This window comes from Primulina eburnea, chromosome 4 (genome assembly GCF_022965805.1).
Source record: "Primulina eburnea isolate SZY01 chromosome 4, ASM2296580v1, whole genome shotgun sequence".
Lineage (NCBI taxonomy): Eukaryota > Viridiplantae > Streptophyta > Magnoliopsida > Lamiales > Gesneriaceae > Primulina > Primulina eburnea.
Genome location: NC_133104.1, coordinates 26,828,727 through 26,844,496, shown reverse-complemented (window position 1 = coordinate 26,844,496; position 15,770 = coordinate 26,828,727).

Below are 15,770 nucleotides of genomic sequence, written 5' to 3'. Positions count from 1 at the left end.
TGTTGTGTTCATCGAGGTAATTCACTTGGTCTTGAATCTCTTGTATTGTCGATTGGTTTTCCACCTCATTGAGTTCATGCTCTTCTATCTTTACTTAGAATTGGTAAATATCCTTGTTAAGCTTGCTTTCTCGATCATTTGCTGCCAAAAACCTTCCTTGAATTGCTTTCAACTTTTCTTTTGTTATATCAAGTTGACGTTCCGATTCTAGGTGATAATCAGCATAACTTCTAACGTCATTACGTAGTCTTTCTCTGATTTTAAACAAGTTCGAAGCATAGACTTGTGAGTTCTACAAAATCCGTCTGTCTGATTTTAAATCTGACTGCGGTATCGAATTCTTATAAAAGTAGGCTACGACTTGACGTAAGTTTTGCTACGTTTGAATATGATTTGAAAATATGGTATTATCAGAATCTGATATGGTTCTTATATGATGTTCTTGGCATGTTAGACATCGTATAATCGGAACTGGATTGAGGAACAGATACCATATGAAATTGTTATGGTTTTTAGAGTTGAGTTGAATGAGAATTGATATCAGAATTGAGTTGTTATTGATTATGAGATGTTGGAATTAATATCTGACTGATATGATTGTGCTGGATATATTGAGATTATGCTGTTATGTTGTTGAAACAGAATTTGGTTGAATTCTGTTTATATCCAGTATTGATTTGAACGGGTATTGATAGTATACTCCTTGATATTGTTATTGTCAGATTGAGTATTAACAGATTTGAGTTCGAGACTTCGACAGAATCAAATTATCAGAAAGAAAAGTATAAATTAATGTTGAGTTGGGATTGCACAACTCGAGGAAGGTTTGACTCGAGTTTCCCTAAATCACATACTTAGTTTATTACATTGATTCTTGTGATTGATGAGATTGATGATTGTAGTCTATTGATTTATAGCCACTGCATGTAATGACTGCTGATTCGCTAATCATTGATTGAGTTGCTTAGATACTGACTGTATGTATTGATTACTGAGTCGTTAAGTCGTAGGCTGATTCGCTGTCACCGGCTGATTCGTCGGGTTATTGACTGATTCGTCTTATTATAGGCTGATTCGCCTAGTCACCGGCTGATTCATCTGGTGATTGATTGATTCGTCTAAACTTAAGCTGATTCGCTTAATTACAGGCTGAGTTGTCTGATTATACCGGCTGATTCGTCAGGTTATTGACTGAGTCGTCAATTCTGCGGCTGATTCGCCCAGACACTGGAGATATTAATTATATCGATGTCGTTTAGGAATTGATTCATTCCTATCGACTGAGATTCGATATAATTACCTATATCCAGACATCGGGATCCCTAGGTTAGAGTTGAGTCGTGTCTGACACGACGCGTCAGTGGAGTCGAGTCTGAGACGACGTGTCGGTTGAGTTGAATCTGATATGACATGTTGATTTACATTGTTTATACCATTCATGATTATTGAATGTTTGCTATGGATTTATGATTCTGATTGGAGACATGTTATGAATAATTCTTATATGCTTTCGTATATGCTTTTATATGACTGCATGTTTACATTGTTTATACTGGGATATTTATATCTCACCGGAGTTATCCGGCTGTTGTCTTGTTTTGTATGTGTGCATGACAACAGGTGGGGCTGGATCAGGGTCAAGAAGAGGATGAGAGAAGATTAGATAACATGGAGATCCGGGCTTCGGAGCAACATAGGATTCAGCACTGATATGTAGTTGAACCTAGTTGGATTCTTGTAGATAACGCAAGATTTGTATGTTCATGTTTAATATGTAATTTGAGTAAATTACATTACGTTTCCGCTTTGTATTTGAAAAAAAATTTAGACCCTGTTTTATAATTGATTAATTAGTCCCAAACATGATTAAGAACTTGATTAGCGTCCGGATCCCCACATAAAGTACTGAAAATCAATCTACTCTAAGTCCGGATCTCCATGCTATTTCTGAATCTCTCATCCTCTTCCTGATCCTGACCCTGCGCCACCTGTTTTCAGGTACACATACAAACAAGACAACAGCCGGAAACTCCGATGAGAATTATATCTCAGTATAAACAATGTAAACATGCATTCATAAAAAGCATATATAAAAGCATGAAACACATATCAATAGCATGTATCAAATCTGAAAGGCCTGTATCGATATAAAGTAATAAATAAAACTCTGGACTCGTCACTTCAGACTCGACTCATTTCTAATCTAGGGATCCCGGTTGAATAAGAACTCAACGTTCTCCCACCTACTTTCCTCAACTAGATGGTGGTACGTTCTTATTCCCAGACTTTGGCTATCTATATCGAATAACTGCAATAGAAGTCGATATACTCCTAAGCACATCGATATATATACAAAATTCGAGTGACTTGGCGGTTCTGCCAAATACTAGGCATATCTGCCCAAGACTCTAACTCATGCTTTCCTATAATTCAATAGAATAAGCATATCAATATCACACATTGCAACATATCAAGGCAATGACAATTCAGTATGTGATTTTGGGAAACTCAAGTTAAATCAAACTCGAGTTGTGCAATCCCAATTCAACATTGATTTATACCTTTCGTTCTGTCGATCTCCTGAAATCGAAGTCTCGATTCAAAGTCTGCCAATGCTCAATCTGGCAATGACAATAGCGAGGAATACAATATCAATACCCTACTTAATCAATACTGGATATAATCACAACAAATCAAATCCTGTTTCAACGGCATAATCTCAATATACCCAGCAATACCATATCAGTCAGAGATTAATATCTATTTCCCATAATCAATAACAACACAATCAGATATCGAATCTCAATCAAATCCATTCTGAAAATCATAACAATTTCATACGATAGTCGTTCTTTAATCCAGTTTCAATTATACGATGTTTAACATATCAGAAACACCATATATAAATCATATCCGATTCTGGTAATACCATAATTTCAAATCATATCAAAACTTAAGAAAACTTACGTCCATGTGAAGCCTGCGTCGATAGGAACACAGTACTGAAGTTGGATCGAAAATCTGACGGACGGATCTTTCACAAACTTCAAATTTCTAAAATAAAAGGCGTAAGGATTTTCTACAACTTGTCTCGTTCCTTTTCTCGATTCTTTCTTTCTTTCATTCTGAGAAGAGAAGGATATATATATATATATATATATATTGCATGTCTAAGGCCAAGTGGCCACTTCTTCACGCAGCACGTCTCGCGCATATGCGCGACCCTCCTCGGTGCATATGCGCGAGACTTACTGGTCTCGGAAATTTTCTTCTCGGCAGCTCGTGCATATGCACGCCCTCCTTCCGCGCATATGCGCGAGGTTCTCTGGAATTGTACTTGACTTCCCATATGAGTGCGTGCATATTCGCGAGGTCTTCTGCCCATTTCACGCATGTGCGCGCATCATGTCGCGCACATGCGTGAGGGGTACTGTCCTCACACCTCATATCTCACAAGCAAACTCAATTCAAGTCTCGGAACGATCCTTCATAATCATATCAATTCATAAATCAATAATCGCAGAATAACAGATATAAAATCTCTGGCATTACATCTTCTCTAGCCTGATGAAGGTCCTCCATCATGCATACGTTATTTCTGTCTAGTTGATAATTATCCCTCTCGAGTTTGTCATTTTTATCCTTCAATATTATGATTTCTGCTTCCTTTCTTGGAGCTGTTTTTGGAGTCAATTATAACGCTTTGAGGATCTATGATTGTTTCCTATAAAGATTAAAAGAAAATAATTTTTTTTGACAGGTTTATAAAATTCTCATAAATTTTGCTATGTAAAGGCGATAATTTAAGGATAATAATAAAGTCTTTATTTAGAAATAAGTCATTACACTTAATAATTTTCAAATCATAATTTTTATTACAATCATAATATCGAAATAGTCTAGTTTATCATGTCTCAATCGTCATTTTCGCTGTCGTCGTTGACCACTTCCATCGGTGCTTCCTTTTCCTCTTCCACATTCTCTACCACCAGATGCAAATAATTATTCTGGTCTTAAAGCCTATCCATGGCGCTATGAATCTTCGCTATGTATCGTTCTTGCTTGTTTTTGAACCCTTCTTGATGCTGACGAGCCCAAGTAGCACGGTCTCTCTCTGTCTCCACTCTCTCTTGCAAGTCCCTGTTCAGTGTAGCTAGGCACTCGATATGGGCTGACTTAGTAGGTATCTGAAGAAGTTGGCTCTCAGCCAAGTCCAGATGATGAGTGAGTTGCTGCACGTCCGTCTCAAGTATGTTTCTGACCTCGATAAGTACTTGTTTCTCTAGTTTCTCTCTAGCAAGTTGCACCTTCAAAGTCACAATTTCCATAGCTTGATTATCTAGCGTGAGCCGGCAAATATGAAGGACCGCTTGAGCACGAGTATGTGGAGCAGCCATTCCCTAGAATAAATCTAGGTGAAATATCATAACAGTAACAAAGGATAGAAGGCAAAAAATTTGAATGGGCACACAGTTGTGGTGGAATTTTTGATACTAAGAATTTTTCAGAATGAATGGAAGATATGGAATTCGAATTTCTCAAAGAAGATTATGGAAGGATGGAAGTTTTGTTTCAACTACGAACGCACTAGGCTTTTGCAAAAATTTGACTTCGTAAAATTTTGTCTGTCAAAATCCCAGCGGTAGAAAACTCAAAGATATAGAAGTTTCATGTTTTGAGTTTTGGAAAATTTGATTGTTTGACTGGTCCGAAGGGACATACCGATGTTAAAATATTAAATAGTATATATTATATTAATATAATATTATTTAAAAATTTTAAAAAATTAAAAAGTTAAGTCGGGGGAATTCAATTCATAAATGAAGTGTTATGAATTGAATTCCTATATACATACAGAAGGTTTAGAACAGAGGAGCCAAATCAATCTGACTCTTCGTGCATCTGTATAATCCAATGAATCAAACAACATTTCAATATCATCAAGCCAGCTCTCACAGTTAACTGACGTCTCAGTTCCTTTCAGAGTCGGCGGTTTAAACGACTGAAATCTCTTCAGTAGTGTTTCCATCGGGGTTGCTGTGACATCCATCAGATTATCAGAGGTACTACCCTGTTCTGGGATTCTTCGATAAAACTGACAAATCTGTCTCAGTCCTCCTCTGATCAACTTACCTCTGCTCAAGAATCGGTTCAAATTCCTTCTCAAACAATACATATTTTCAATCAAATCAGATAATCAGGTAAACATGTATTAAAGCATTAAAACATGCTAGCATAAAAAAGCAAGGAAGAAAACTCAATCTACTCCGCTCACTAGCTTCTATCTCAGTCTAAAGAACCTACTGCTCTAATACCACCTGTTGTGGGGACCCAGACGCTAATTCATTTCTTAATCATCTTTGGGAATAAATGGATCAATTAAATAGATTGGGTCTAATTTTTTTTTCTTTTTAAAATACAAGTGCGGAACATATCATAATCAATCTGATATAAACATCAAAAGTAAAAGTACAAGTCTTCTACAAAATACATTCAATTCAAACTAAGGTTCAACAACTACAAATGTAGTGCTGAAACAAACTCTACTTCTGGGTCCGGATCTCCACGCTGATTTTGATTGTTCATCCTCTTTTTGACCTTGATCATGTCCCACCTGTTGTCATGCACACATACAAACACAACAACAGCCGGATAACTCCGGTGAGAATATAATTCCCAGTATAAACAACGTATACATGCAATTATATAAACATATATAAAAGCGTATAACAATTATCAATAACTTGTATCAAGTCTGAAACTATGAACGATATAAACCTGTAAATCACACTCATATCTATGAATTGACTCTGATCTAGTCTAGTCTAGGGATCCCGGTTCATGGATTTTGGTATATTATATTAAATCTCTGCAATAGAAGTCGATCTACTTCTAAGCAATATTGATATAACCAAACATCCAATGTCTAGGCACCTCTGTCCAAGACTTGGCACCTCTGCCAATGACTCGTTCTCAATATCTATCTTCTTTTCTCTGCTAAATCAATAGAATAAGCATATACATTCAAGTAAATCAAAGGTATTAAAACAATAACAAACAAGTATGTGGTTTTGGGAAACTCAAGTCGAATATAACTCGAGTCGTATCTCCCGGTTAACATTGATTTATACCTTTCTTTTGTTGGGGATTGGCTATGTTCTGTCTTTGAATCTTCAATATAAATTTGGAATGACATATTCAAGGAATACAATATCAACATATACCCCAATCAATACCAAATATAATCAGAACTCAATCTAATTCTGTTTCGACGACATAACATCACAATCTCGATACACCGGCGATATAAATAACAGACCGCCAATCTCAACAACTCATAATCAATCAATAAACACAATCTGATACCAAATCTGTTTAATCTCAATCAAATCAAATCTGAAAAATTATAATAATATCATACGGTATCCGTTCTTCAATCCGGTTTCGATTATACGATGTCTAATAACTCAAGAACACCATATATTAATCATATCATGATTCCTTCAATACATAAATGCCGAACCATAACAAAACATAAGAAAACTTGCGTCCTTGTGAAGCCTTTGTCGAGAGGAATACGGTACTACACTAGGATTGAAATTTGAATGGACGGATCTTGCACAAATCAAATTCTAAGATAGGAGAAAACTTGAAACCTCTCTGAAGCTTTCCTCGGTTTTCCTTGCTACTGAATCTGATGGAATGAATGTATTATACATATATATCATGTATGGTGGAGAAATGTGGCTCATTCTTTGGGGCAGCACATCTCGCGCATATGCGCGACCTCCCTCGGCGCATATGAGCGAGACCTGCTGGTCTCTACGCCTCACACTTCAAGTACTCGCGCATATGCGCGAGGTCCTCTTCCATGCTCGCGCATATGCGCGCCCTGTCTCCGAGCATATGCACGAGGTTCCATGTTTGTCTCGCGCATAAGCGCGTCTCTTCTCGCGCATATGCGCGAGGTGTTCTGCCCTCGCACATATCAATATCACATGCCAACTCAACTCATGCCTCGGAATGGTCCTTTTAATCGCAACAATTCTTGAATCAATAATCTTAGATTAACAAAGTAAAAATCTCGGGCATTACAAATAATAACGAGGTATTATATAATTTTAATACTTAATAGTGATTAAATGAAGATTGTTTTGTTTTGAGTATATGAATTTCTAATTTGAACATTTTATTTTTTTACTGTTGAATTGGTCGTTTATCAGAAGAATGACATATAAGTGAAGACGATTATTGATTCATACGACAACAAAATATGGCGATGTGTTTGTCCTTTTATATGCTTTGACATTGTGGAGATGCACCGTCCTAATCGGGTGATGCAAGAATTTAGAAGGCGGAAATCAATTCCAGGGTATGTCGTCGACAATGATGATATGCATAATATCACAAGAATAGGACATCGAAACACCGATTGGAGGGAGTATCATAGAAATTCAATTGAGTTGTGGAATAATAGGTTGAGATATGTTGCTAAAGGTGTGCGACACGGGCGATCGATCCAGACTGACGAATATTACTTCTAATGGTATAATCGAATAACTATGCGCACCATATCACCTGCTATTTCTGTCGTTGGTTTTCAACCATATCCGTACAATATGATATGTTGGACAATTAATGTTCAGCAAAATTTCAGTACGCCTTCTCCATTTTCACATCAGTCGTCATTCGGGTGGGAAGGTGACATGGTTGCGCAATCAACTGGGTTTGTAGGAAGCTATACTATTATTCCGTCAACATGGTTACAAATGTTCTGTAGAATTTCTCCAGTACAGGCCGCGCTCGAGCGGTAAAAAAGTACCGCTCGAACGCGGCCCTTGCTGGAGAAGTTTGTTTTTTAATTTAGGCTGTGCTCGGGCGGTAATTTTTCACAAATCAATCACGGTTGCAATGGGAAAAAAAATCAAAAATGAAAATAATTTCGCGCTCAAGAAATACAATTTTACAGCTCAGGATCACACATTTACCATTTTTTTTCAAAAAAAAAAAATTTTACAAATAAAAAGGAGGTAAAGAAATTATTACTCAGTTTACATATCAAGCGTTAGTACAATTTAACAAAATAGTTCATCAATGTTGTCTATGTCTAGAAACCGCTGTGTCCATCTCATTTCTCAGTCTAGTTGTTTTGTCTCTACCGACTCTTCTTCTTTAACATCTAACCAGATTGTGGTGCAAGTCGAAAGTTGGAGGATCCCAGTATCACTCATCTGCAAGAGGTTGAAATCTGCCCTCCTACATTGCTAAGTACTCAAATATGTTGTACCAGGGCTGCACAAGTGTCGTGGGATCCAGTGAGTGCCACTTAGCGGTGCAAATAGAATGGGAACATGGGATGCCAAAAATCGTCCATTTACCACATGAACAATCACTCGTTGATAACTTAACGACCTGCATATGTTGGCCACGACTTGGCCTTCCTACAGTTGCAACCGACGCAGTTTGCTCACGTACATCGTATTTGGCAACACGATGTTCACTAGATTTTCTCGCTCGTTTCTCATAATTCTGACATGCATAATCTGACCAAAACTGATTTTCTTGAACCATACGACCACCTCTAGTCACACGTTCAATAAAATATTGTACGCAACTCAGAAGTGTCAGGTGTACTATGGCAAATATTGGAAGTCTACGAGCTCCCTTCAACACACTGTTTAAACACTCCGACATATTATTTGTCATCACCCCACGACGTCAACCACCGTCATGAGCCAAGCTCCACTTTTCTTTCGCAATTCCATCCAAATATCGGTGTGCCAAAATGTTATTTTGTTTGATAGCCTCCATTATTGCTTCAAACTTACAAATTTGATTCTGTGTGCCTGCAGCCCAGCATAAATGTTTCAAATGCACGTCTTTGAATTTAGCGTTAAAGTTTGAACACACATGTCTCAAACAAAAATGATGCACACCGTAAGGAGGTTGAAAATATGGTAGATCTTCAGTCGCTCGAACGATTCCCTTATGCCTATCAGAAATAAGACACACATCATTTTCATCACGAACAACATGTCTTCCTAGGTTCTCCAAGAACCATTTCCAAGAATCAGTTGTCTCTTCATCCACAATAGCAAATGCTAGCGGTAGAAACTTATTGTTCGCATCCAGACTGACACATCAACATTTTGTACTTGTATTTGGTATACAAGTGTGTACCATCGACACTAATTATTTTCCGACAGTGGCGAAACCCATCAACACACGGCCTGAATGCCCAAAAAACTTAGTTCAGTGTCTTACTCATTTCAGTGTTGGCTCTGAGATGCTTTTACTCCACAGATGTTCCCTTATTATATTTGCAGAACGCACATATATATTTTGGAAGTAATTGAACGGAGCTCTCCCATGTACCATAAGCAATTTCCACAGCACATTTCAAACTGCGCCATGCCTTCTTGTACGAGATTTGATATCCATATTTATCTTTCACATTTTCGATGATATACTTAATCTCGTAAGAAGGATCACAACGAACAACTCCCAATAGCGTATCTGCCACTATATCACTGTTCAAATTCTTATGGTCTATACCAATAGAGGTAGATATACATGTGTGAGGCCCGCCATATTTTGTTACTTTCCAATAACCGGTCTTGGCCTTCAAAGAAGTGCGAAGTCCCCATCGACAAATGACCGTAGAAGAATTATTTTTACAAAGTAACTTCCAAAAACTGCGTGTGCTTTCCACGACACGGTACTCACGCCTGACAACTCTGACTTAATAATCCTTCACAGATTCAATAAGATCATTCATATCTTTAAATAACATATTAATGCATAATTCACCTCTATCCGGATTGTAATAGCTTGATTGCACTCCAGAAGGTACATCGACAGAATCAGGAGGCTCTTCCCCATATGGTACGTTATGCCTCTATAATGTGTCACGAGGTGGTTGTCGAGATGATGTCCCCACATTAAGATTTGTAAAAGTATTCACTTAATCATCAACATTCAATTCTTCTTCAGACTCGCTATATGACAAATCGGGTTCAGAATCAGTCCTCCAAATATCATCATTATTGGCCTAATCTGAACAACGAGTACTCGTATCTAATGTTGTATTCGGCCAATATGGAGCATTATTTTGTTCGGACGAGACATTGATATATTGATCCCAAGACCCACTTACATCATCGAAACTCATATCACCGAGTCCTTTAGTAACCTGTTAAACATAAGATTCTACATTCTAGAAACCACCATTTGTAGATGTACCAGGTTGATTATTGAAACCTGAATCAGATGGATGTCGAACGTAGGATTCAGGATCATATCCAGCAGCATGCTCAATTGAATTTGCTTCCATGTATAAATGTGACATATGTATATTGTCACATTGCATTATAAACTGTAGAGCATCATCATCAACGAGATTAACTTGAATTTCATGCCAAGATGATATCTCCATGAATGAATATTTTTTTGTCGACTTCAGAGAAAAATTAGTTGGATCGATTCCTAACATTTTATGCATAACTTCAACCAACTCCAACAAATTAATAGACCATAATACTCGTAACGGTCTAACAAATGGAATGCTATATTCAACCAATCCATTATCGATAACCACATGACCACCAAAATATAAGAATATATCGATGTTAGACATTTTGTCAATGAAAATCTGAGAGAAAAATGAGTAGGAAATTGATAACTCATTCGTCGAATTTATGATCTATATATTGAAGCCGATTTTCATTGCCATAATTGAACTTAACGTTAACGTGAAATTCTGAAAAGGAATGGACAATGGACCAAAAAAAGTTACTTCTGAAAAGGAATGGATAGGACGAAGAAAACGAATGGATAAAAAAAACTGAAAAAAGATATACAGAGTCCGTGCTTTGTAAGCACGGATCCGGACGTCCACGCTTAAGCACAGACGCTCCTCCACGTCTGCACGGTCCGTGCTTCGTAAGTAGGGATTGCTGTAAAATTGCAAATATTTTTTTAATTATTTTTGAAATAAATTTTAAATTTTAAATTATTTTTTAAAAAAACCCGCTGAGGCCAAGGCTCAATGGACATGTAATGTTGTCGCTGATGTCTCGCCGTCAGGTATTATGGTTATATGTAGATGGATCCATCGAATAAAGCTGATATGATATAGCTGATACGAAAGTCATAACTAATGAACTGCATTCAATTAAGAAAATATATACGTATATTATGATATGATGAGACATGTTTTGACACGTAATGCAATGTTACCACACGTTAACGTTTATGCTTTTAAAATCGTGAAATGTACGTTGATTACAATACTTTTCACTGTTGCATGTTATGCATATGTATTTGATATAACGTTACAGGTGTGTTGAGTTTTTAGACTCACTAGGTGTAAATGATGCAGGTGAGCTTTTCGGTGAGGAGACTAGAGGTGATGATGACTGAACGGGCGGAGTTGGTGCCGGACATTAACCTGAGGACCTTGTATTCTTCCGCAAGAATATGATTTTATGGGAACACATTTAAACAGATTTTTAAGTGGTTGATGATTTTATTTTGTTGATGGTTTGGACAGATTTTGATATATTTGATGTTTTATATTTTCAAATTGTAAATTGTTTAGGTTGGTTGCTCTTTTCATAATCTTAACTATATTTATTTTATTCAGATGTGCGATGATTTCACAAAATGCATGTTTCGAATGTTATGAATTTATGTAGGCATAATTTCGGCCATTTCATTTTTCGAAAAAATGTTCAGTAAAATTTTAAAATGAGCAGACGTTATAACGACTTTTAGAAGTATAAAAATGTATAGTATGTGATTTTAGGTATTGATGGAAATGTATGATTGGTTATGAAAATTGATTTTGGGTTTAATAAGATTAATATTATTGAACTTTATGTTACGGAAAACATATAAAATATAATTAGGAACGCCAAAAACTTATGGGTAATTGTTGAATTTTCGTAATTTATGACCAATTGGATAATTTTCGAGGAAATTAGGAATTAATTTTGCAATTTGTTAAGAAATTCGTGGATTGATTTAGCAATAAGTGAGAACTGAATGGTTTAAATGATAGGAATTTTCGATGATTTCGGCTTGAAAGGATAATTAGAACCTTGAAATATTTGAGTTATAATGTTATAAGAGATGGTAATCAAGGGTATTGTAGGATGATCCAATATTAGGCTTGCAAAAATTTAAATGTTAGTGGAATAATGCTATGACAAATTAAAGATTTAGAGTGATGAAAAATTAAGGCAAAGTTGATCAATTAGGTAAGTTATATGATTAGAAATTAAGTTAACATATTTTTGAGAACTTAAGTTTGATGTATCATAAGTTTTAGTCATGATCTTAACAGTTAAAATTATACCTTTGTTAGGGATATTTTTGTTTTAAAAAAAGTTTGGTATGATATATGGTTAGATTACTTGAGTGACGTATGTAAGAAGTGAGATAGACACCATATCTTGGGGAAATTAAAAATGTTTGTTCTTAAAACTCTAGTAATATCATGATTTTGGAAGTAAATATATATTGTATACTCATGAATATTTAGATGTTATGCATTATATGGAATAAATGCACTTGAGGAATTTTTGAAAGTCATTAAGAAACTTGAGAATAAGCGGATATGTGTGTTGGAATTATGTTATCTAAGACTACGTAGGTTGGGTAAGTTTGAATTTCAAGTTTATGAGATAGGCGTAAATATGAAAATTTTGGGTGAAATAAAAAAAAGCAATTAGTTGTGTTGCACATAGGTTCCCAATGAACAATATTAAGATATTTTTATCAAGTAAAAAATCTAAAATCTTGATATGTGGATTCTAGAATTCTACGGATTTTAAGTGAAGTTGAATTATTAGAGTTATTCTAATGCTAACATGGGATATCTTATTAAGATTTATATGCTAGTATTAATTAAGCATTAATGAAAAGTTTTTACGCATAAACATCCCACAATGCATAATATGACAAGATCGATGCAGAAATAACAGGTTATACGAGCCTTTTGATATTTGAAAATACCGTAACGACGACACCGACGCGGGAAAGAAGCGAGGTTGATCCGGGACGACTTGCGGCTCAACTTTCTTGAAATAAAACTCATCGAAAAGTGCTGAAATTCTATGATGGGAGGGACGGCTGCTGAGTTTCACAAGAACCCTAGGTTTTCACTCTCTCAAAATAAATAAAAATCCGAATAGTCATAGTGTGTGTGTGTGTTAGGGGAATTCTAGTGTGTGTAAAAACATGTAATGTGTGTGAGTGTATAAAACGTGTGTGTGTTTTTTTAATTAGGAGAACTTATAGCTAAATTAACTAATTAAAATACTAATTAAAGGTTAACACACACTAATTTAATCAAACTCCTCATTTAAAATAATTACTCACTAATTTTAAAAGTTCTAAACTCTTAAATTACTAAATACTTAAATAAGGCTTTAAAATGATAAAACTAAATAAATTATTTAAAATGCCGCATCCTTAACTTAAAATAAAATACCACACTTTAAATTGCTAAAAATCGTCACCGGTTTTTTCCTTGTTCCGGCCTCGAAAAATCGCCTGAAACATGAAGCTCGAAAAATATTTTAACGTGCATCACATAAACATGAATAATTTAAAATAATGTATTTTCATAAATCATTAACTGCCAAAAATCAATTTAAAATTAATGAAATGGTTAAATAATTAAATAAATGCATGGGTTATACGTGTACTGACTTTGGGAACTACAGTTCCTCCCCCATTTATAAAAATTTCATCCTCGAAATTAAGTCTTATCGAATAACTCCGGGTAGTGAAACCTCATATCTGCTTCTGCTTCCCAAGTGGATTCCTCCACTGACTGATTTAGCCACCGGACTTTGACCAACTTGGTCACTTTGTTTCGTAGTCTCCGCTCCTGTCTGTCTAGGATTTGGACAAGTCTTTCCTCATAAGACAGGTCTGGAGTCAACTGCAACGGCTCATAGCTCAACCGATGCGAAGGATTAGCTAGATACTTTCTCAGCATCGAGACGTGGAACACATTGTGTACCCCGGCCAGATTCGACGGAAGAGCAGCATGATAAGCTAGTGTCCCAACTCTGTCAAGGATCTCAAACGGTCCAATAAACCTTGGACTGAGCTTGCCTCTCTTCCCAAATCTCATAACACCTTTCATAGGTGCTATCTTGACAAAAACGTGGTCGTCTACGGCAAACTCGAGATCTCTCCTTCTCTTATCATCATAGCTCTTTTGGAGACTCTGGGAGGTCTTCATTCTGTCTCGAATCTTGACCACCACATCTGCAGTCTGCTGAACTATCTCCGGACAAAGTTCTGCTCTTTCACCGACTTCATCCCAATGCATCGGCGATCTGCACTTCCTTCCATACAACGCCTCGTAGGGAGCCATACCTATAGATGATTGGAAACTGTTGTCGTAGGTAAAATTCACTAGAGGTAAATTTGATTCCCAAGTCCACTAGAAATCGATCATACATGATCGCAATAAGTCCTCCAAAATTTGGATCACTCGCTCAGACTGGCCATCTGTCTGCGGGTGAAAAGCTGTACTGAAAAGTAATTTCGACCCCATGACTGCGTGTAAGCTCTTCCAAAAGGACGATGTAAAACTCTGTTCCCCGTCGAACACAATACAAACTAGGATTCCATGCAATCGAACTATCTCCTTGATATAGAGCTCTGCATACTGCATCACGGAGAAAGTCATCTTAACTGGCAAGAAGTGTGCCGACTTCGTGAGTCAATCCACTATAAACCAAATAGAATCGGATCCCTTGACTGACCTTGGCAAACCAACCACAAGGTCCATTGTAACATTCTCCCATTTCCACTCTAAGATGGGGAGTGGCATAACCAATCCTGCTGGCCTCTGATACTCTGCTTTCACCTGCTGACAATTGAGGCATTCAGACACAACTCTGTGGATGTCCCTCTTCATTCCTGGCCACCAATACAAAATCTGTAGGTCCTTGTACATCTTGGTACCTCCGGGGTGGATAGAATACGGAGATGCGTGTGCCTCTGTCAGAATATCCTCTCTGATCGAATCAACACTAGGCACCCACATTCTACCTCTGTATCTCACAATACCATCTGAAATTGTGTAGAGTACACTACCCTTGGCTTCATCCTTCAACCTCCACTTCTGCAACTGCTCGTCTGAAGGCTGGCCCGCACGAATACGGTCTAGCAAAGAAGATTGGACTGTCAAATTAGACATCCTTGGAGCTCTTCCCTTGCGATAAACTTCTAAATCAAACCTCTGAATCTCAGACTGAAGAGGTTTCTGCACTAAAAACTGTGCTACAACTGCGAATTTCCTGCTCCAGGCGTCTGCGAGAACATTAGCCTTTTCCGGATGATAGCTAATCTCGCAGTCGTAATCTTTCACCAACTCTAACCACCGTCTCTATCTCATGTTCAGATCCTTCTGCGTGAAGAAATAATTGAGACTCTTGTGCTCGGTAAATATCTGACATTTCTTGCCGTACAAGTAATGTCTCCAAATCTTCAAAGCGAAGACGGCGGCTAATTCTAAGTCATGCATCAGGTAATTCTTTTCATGCACCTTCAACTGCCTGGAAGCATAAGCTATAACCCGACCCTGCTGCATCACCACTGCGCCTAACCCGAGCTTAGATGCATCGGTGTATAGCATAAAATCACCTTGCTCTGTCGGCATTGCTAACACTGGTGCTGAAATAAGATCTTGCTTCAAAGTATCAAATCTCTTCTGACACTCGCCACTCCACACGAACTTAGCATTC